The sequence below is a fragment of the Heterodontus francisci genome, chromosome 21 (assembly GCF_036365525.1).
Source record: "Heterodontus francisci isolate sHetFra1 chromosome 21, sHetFra1.hap1, whole genome shotgun sequence".
Classification (NCBI taxonomy): domain Eukaryota; kingdom Metazoa; phylum Chordata; class Chondrichthyes; order Heterodontiformes; family Heterodontidae; genus Heterodontus; species Heterodontus francisci.
This window is the reverse complement of record NC_090391.1, coordinates 41,702,284-41,709,080: the sequence shown is the minus strand read 5'-3', so window position 1 is coordinate 41,709,080 and position 6,797 is coordinate 41,702,284. Positions and strand designations below refer to the sequence as shown.

Below are 6,797 nucleotides of genomic sequence, written 5' to 3'. Positions count from 1 at the left end.
GAAGATCAAAAAAGATAATTACAGGGCTAAGGGGAAAAGCCAGGGAAGTGGGAGTAGCGAACTTGCTCTTGCAGAGAGCGAGCATGGGCTGGACGGGTTGAATGACCTCCTTCTGTGCTGTCACCTTTCCATGATTCCATGCCCCAAGACTCCATCACCCTTTCTGCTTCTCACGCAAACGCCCAACTCTCAGTCTTGCCCCAGCAGTGCCCAGTCTGACATTAGGTTAGGAAAGTGAGTGGAACAGTGAAAGGGTATCCAGCATAAAGCAAGTGCGAACTGCGGGCATAACACTGCACTGGGACACATTCCCATCTGTGAGCAGTGTTGACACTGGGCTGCTGTCAGCTGAGGTACACTGCCTGGAGAATTTGCGATGAAGTCCTGTGACAACATAATTGACTGATTAAACAGCTTTATTGCTGCAAATTGTGGACTTCAGCATAAAGTTTAACAACAGTGCACATTTTCTGGGTAACATACTCCTCAAAACTGGTTGGAGATGCTGGGGATTGAACCCAGGACTTCACACATGCGAAGCATGCGCTCTACCACTGAGTTACATCCCCAACTACGAAGTGAGCCGTCCACCATTGATTCTTTCGCTTCATCATGTTCTCAGTCCTCATCAGTATCAGTAGTCTTTCCCCAGTCCTGAGACCTATCCAAATTGCCGATGCCTCTTGCAGTAAACAAGGGCAAATAAATATGTCTTTTACTTTTCTGCAGCTTCCCACAGATGTACTTGGCTTCAGAACGTGGGGTAATTTCATAAAAAGGAGCAAAGTTTCCCCCACTCCGATCCCAGCGCTCACTATGGTAACGCAAGAGAGCATTTCTGTGGAGTTCCGAATGATCCTTGTGATTATAACTCAAGTTTGAATTCGAAAGCAGTGAAGTTGTGCGCAATCTTTATGAAAGTCAGTTTAAGCCCCAGTTCACATGTTATGTCCAATTCTAGGAACTTTAAATAGAGTCAAGGCCTAAGAGAGGATTCAGAGGAGCTTTGCCAGAATGGTATCAGGGACGAAGGCATCAGTTATGTGGAGAGACTGGAGAAACACTGGGTTTTCACTGCTGGGAAGCGGAGGTTAAGGGGAAATTTAATGGAAGCGCCTAAGATCATGCAATCTTTAAATGTAATCAGTGAGGAGAAACTGCTCCAGTGGCAGAAGTGTCAGAACCAGAGGGCACAGATTTCAGGTAATTGGCAAAAAGAACCAGGAGTGACAGCAGAGAACAATTGCGAATTATTGAGATCTGGAATACACTCAGTGAAAGGGCGATGGAAGCAGATTCAGTAATAACTTTCAAAGGGTAACTGGATAAATACCGGAAGTGGAAAACCGACAGGGCTGCAGGGAATGAGCAGGGAGGGAGTTGGGATTAATTGAATGACGCTATCTAAGTGCCAGAACAGGAACAATGGGCCGAAAAGACACCAATCTGTGCTGCATCATTCTCTGGTGGTTTTAGGGAGGGAATTTCAGGGTTTGAAACCGGCCATAATGAAGTTGTTACATAGCCAAATCAATATGACATGTGACTTGCTGATAATAATATTTCCAACATGTTAATATATTTGTCTTTCTCGATGATATAATTTCTGGGGACACATCGGAACATAGGAGTCGGAATAGCCATTCAGCCCATCGAGCCTGCTCCACAATACAATTTTCCCACACTATCCCCATATCCCTGCATTACGAAATTTGTCAATCTCTGCTTAAAAGATACTCACTGACTAAGCTTCTACAGCCAACTGGGGTAGAGAATTCCAAAGATTCACAACCCTCTGAGTAAATGAATGTCTCCTTATCTCTGTCCTAAGTGGCTCCCTTCTTATTTTGAAATTGTGCTCCCTGGTTCTAGACTCCCCAACCAGGGGAAACTTCTTACCTACAGCGACCTGTGTCTCCCTTTAAGTCTTTTTCAGGTTTCAGTGAGATCACCTCTCATTCCTCGAAACTCTAGAGACTGCAGGCCCAGTTTCGCCAGTCTCTCTTCATAGGGCAGTCCCGCCATCCCGGGGAAAAACCTGATGAACCTTCGTTGCACTCCCTCAATGGCAATAAAGGCATGTCTGAGGTAAACAGAGCAAGACTGCACACAGCATTCCAGGTGCGGACTGATGAACGTTCTGTACAATTGAAGCAAATCTTCACTACTACCACTCAAATCCTCTTGTGATAAAGCTAACATACCATCAGCCTTCCTAATTGCTTGCTAGACCTGAATGTTCGCTTTCAGTGACTTATTGACAAGGACACCCAGGTCCCTCTGTATATGGGAGGAATAGATCCCAATCTGTGCTGCATCATTCACTGATTCCCTGGTGGTTTTATGGAGGGAATTCCAGGATTTGAACATAGCAACGATGTAGGAATGTTGATTCATATTCAAATCAATATGACATGCGCCCCAGCAGTCTGCAGCCTGGTACCTGAAGTTAGATTAGGAAAGTTAGAGGAAGTGTCACGGGGCATCCAACATGAAGCAAGAACGGACTCCGAGCATGACATTTGCACCAGATCACATTCCGGTTTGTGAGCAGTGTTGGCACTGGACTGCTATCGGCTGAGGTTTGCTGCCTGGGGAGCGTGAGTCTAGTACCTTAACATCCTTCCGAAAGTGTGGTGCAAAGAAATGGACACAATACTCCAGTTGAGGCAGAGCCAGTGTTTTATAAAGGTTTATCATAACTTCCTTGCTTTTGTACTCTATGCCTCTATTTATAAAGCGCCCAAGCCCAGAATTCAGTTTCCCTTGTTAACCACTTTCTCAACCAGCCCTGCCACATTCACCAAGTTTTGCACATATACCCCAGGTCCCTCTGATCCTGAACCCCCTTTCGAATTGTGTGCTATATTTTATCTTGCGTCTACTCGATTTTCAGAACAAAATAAATCACTTCATACTTCTCAGTAATAAATTTCATCTGCCACTTGTCTGCCTATTTCACCAGCCTGTCCGTGTCCTCTTGAAGATTGTCAGTATCCCTCTCACATCTCTCAAAACTTCCAAATATTGTGCAATGTGTAAATTGTGCAAGTGTACTTGTCCACCAAAGTCAACGTCATTAATATGGATAAAGAAAGGCAGAGGTCCTGACACCCTGGGGAACCCCATGATATAGGATGAGACGTGAAGGCTCAGTTAGGGCGCTTGAGAGCTACAAGCTCGCCAGGAAGGATCTAAAGGGAGAGCTAAGAAGAGCAAGGAGAGGACACGAGAAGTCATTGGCGGATAGGATCAGGGAAAACCCTAAGGCTTTCTATAGGTATATCAGGGATAAAAGAATGACTAGAGTTAGATGAGGGCCAATCAAGGATAGTAGTGGGAAGTTGTATGTGGAATCAGAGGAGATAGGGGAAGTGTTAAATGAATATTTTGCCTCAGTATTTACAGTAGAGAAAGAAAATGTTGTCGAGGAGAATACTGAGATTCAGGCTGCTAGGCTAGATGGGATTGTGGTTCACACGGAGGAGGTGTTATCAATTTTGGAAAGTGTGAAAATAGATAAGTCTCCTGGGCCAGATGGGATTTATCCTAGGATTCTCTGGGAAGCTAGGGAGGAGATTGCAGAGCCTTTGTCCTTGATCTTTATGTCGTCATTGTCGACAGGAATAGTGCCGGAAGAATGGAGGATAGCAAATGTTGTCCCCTTGTTCAAGGAGGGGAGTAGAGACAGCCCTGGTAATTATAGACCTTTCAGCCTTACTTCGGTTGCGGGTAAAATGTTGGAAAAGGTTATAAGAGACAGGATTTATAATCATCTTGAAAAGAATAAGTTCATTAGAGATAGTCAGCACGGTTTTGTGACGGGTAGGTCGTGCCTCACAAACCTTATTGAGTTTTTCGAGAAGGTGACCAAACAGGTGGATGAGGGTAAAGCAGTGGATGTGGTGCATATGGATTTCAGTAAGGCGTTTGATAAGGTTCCACACGGTAGGCTATTGCAGAAAATATGGAAGTATGGGGTTGAAGATGATTTAGAGCTTTGGATTTGAAATTGGCTAGCTGAAAGAAGACAGAGGGTGGTTGTTGATGGCAAATGTTCATCCTGGAGTTTAGTTACTAGTGATGTACCGCAAGGATCTGTTTTGGGGCCACTGCTGTTTGTCATTTTTATAAATGACCTGGAAGAGGGTGTAGAAGGGTGGGTTAGTAAATTTGCAGATGACACGAAGGTCGGTGAAGTTGTGGATAGGGCCGAAGGATGTTGTAGGGTACAGAGGGGCATAGACAGGCTGCAGAGCTGGGCTGAGAGATGGCAAATGGAGTTTAATGCGGAAAAGTGTGAGGTGATTCACTTTGGAAGGAGTAACAGGAATGCAGAGTGCTGGGCTAATGGGAAGATTCTTGGTAGTGTAGATGAACAGAGAGATCTTGGTGTCCAGGTGCATAAATCCCTGAAGGTTGCTACCCAGGTTAATAGGGCTGTTAAGAAGGCATATGGTGTGTTAGCTTTTATTAGTAGGGGGATCGAGTTTCGGAGCCACGAGGTCATGCTGCAGCTGTACAAAACTCTGGTGAGACCGCACCTGGAGTATTGCGTGCGGTTCTGGTCACCACATTATAGGAAGGATGTGGAAGCTATGGAAAGGGTGCAGAGGAGATTTACTAGGATGTTGCCTGGTATGGAGGGAAGGTCTGACGAGGAAAGGCTGAGGGACTTGAGGTTGTTTTCGTTGGAGAGAAGGAGGAGGAGAGGTGACTTAATAGAGACATATAAGATAATCAGAGAGTTAGATAGGGTGGATAGTGAGTGTCTTTTTCCTCGGATGGTCATGGCAAACACGAGGGGACATAGCTTCAAGTTGAGGGGTGATAGATATAGGACAGATGTGAGAGGTAGTTTCTTTACTCAGAGAGTAGTAAGGGCGTGGAATGCCCTGCCTGCAGCAGTAGTAGATTCGCCAACTTTAAGGGCATTTAAGTGGTCATTGGATAGACATATGGATGAAAATGGAATAGTGGAGGTCAGATGGTTTCACAGGTTGGCGCAACATTGAGGGCCGAAGGGCCTGTACTGCGCTGTAATGTTCTAATTCTAATTCTAATACCTTTCTCCAGTCCACAAAACAGCTATTCACCACTAGTCTGTGTCCTGACATTCAGCCAACTTTGTATCCACGCGTATACTGTCCCCTTTACTCCATCGGCTCTACCCTTGCTGACAATCCTGTTATGTGGCACTTTATCACATCCTTTTGGATGCCCATGTGCACAACAACAACTACATTATCCGTATTAATCTCCTCTGTTGCCCTATCAAAAATAGTCATCAAGCAGCATGAATGTGATGATTCCTCCACCCAAGCTTTCAACAACATCCTTCCCACGCACAGTCGGTACATTATCACTCCCAGAGTGCAGAGACACTGACAGACCATCAGGTCCTCAGTCACAGAGAGCAGGGGTAGGCAGGCTCTTACTGCTCTTACTATTGTGAGGAGAATTGAATACAGAAGTAGGGAGGTTATGCTTCAGTTATACAGGGAATCAGTGAAATCACATCCGGAGGACAGTGTACAGTTTTGGTCCCCTTATATAAGGAAGCTGTTCAGGGAAAGTTTACAAGACTAATACAAGGAATGGGCGGGTTGTCTTAGGAGGAATGGTTGCACAAGTTAGACTTGTATCCAGTGGCCTTTCGAGAAGTAAGAGCTGACTTGATTGAAGTGCAGAAGATTCTGGGGGGTCTTGACAGGGGAGATGTGGAAAGGATGTTTCCTTTTGTGGGAGAATCTGGAACTATGGGTCACTATCTAAAAATAAGGGTCGCCCATTGAAGGCAGAGATGAGGAGTTTTCATTTCTCTCAGGGGATCGTGAGTCTTTGTAACTCTCTCTCTCTCTCACAAGGCGGGGGAAGCAGAGTCTTTGAGTATGTTTAACGCAGAGGTAGATAGATTCTTGTTAAACAAGGGTTTGAAAGTTTATCGTGTGTCGGCGGGAATGTGAAGTCGTGGTTACAATCAGATTAACCACAATCCTGTAGAATGTCGGAGTAGGCCCGAGAGGCCGCGTGCCCTACTCCAGCTCCTAGTTCTTATGTTCCCAAGATCCCAAGTACCACAGATATATTTTCAATCCAACGGTCAAACACAGCAGAAGTTCAGAAGTTGTTGTGGGGTTGGGGGTTGGTTGGGGGGGGAGGGGTGGTGGGTGGCTGGTGAGGTGGGGGTGGAAGAGCCATGGCATTGTGGGCATATCACTAAACTACTAGTCCAACCATCCAAGCTCATGTCATTGCTACACGGGTTCAAATCCCATACAGCAGCTTGTAGAATTAATGTTCAGTTAATCAATAAATTCAATTAATTGACACACAAAATCTAACATTGAAAGGGAATTTCACTAATGTTTCCCTGTGCTCTCTGTCGTTAGCTGGTCTCACCTACATGTGACTCCAGAACCGCAGCAATATGTTTGACTCTGAAGTGCATTACTCAGTTGAAGCGCAGTTAGGGATGACCACAAATGCCACACTTCCTAACCAGCTTATATAACTGTGCTGGTACCTTCAGTGATCTATGGACATGCACATCAAGATCGCTCTGACTTTCTGTACTTCCTGGGGTCCGACCATCCATTGTGTCCCTCAGATTTTTTCCAATATATTCCTAACAATTGATGTTAGCCTCACCGGCCAGTAATTACCTGGTTTATCCCTACTGCCCTTCTTGAATAATGGTACCACATTCGCTGTCTTCCAGTCATCTGGTACCTCTCCTGTGGGCAGAGAGGATTTGAAAATGTGTGTCAAAGCCCCTGCTATCTCCTCCCTTACCT

General features: G+C 45.3%; 1 non-coding gene across 1 annotated transcript; it reads right to left on the bottom strand.

Annotated features, from left to right (window-relative positions):
• Positions 1 to 497: 497 nt before the first annotated feature.
• On the bottom strand, positions 498 to 569 carry trnaa-cgc (transfer RNA alanine (anticodon CGC)). Its single transcript has one exon. It is a non-coding gene; the product is annotated as a tRNA-Ala (tRNA).
• Positions 570 to 6,797: the final 6,228 nt, after the last annotated feature.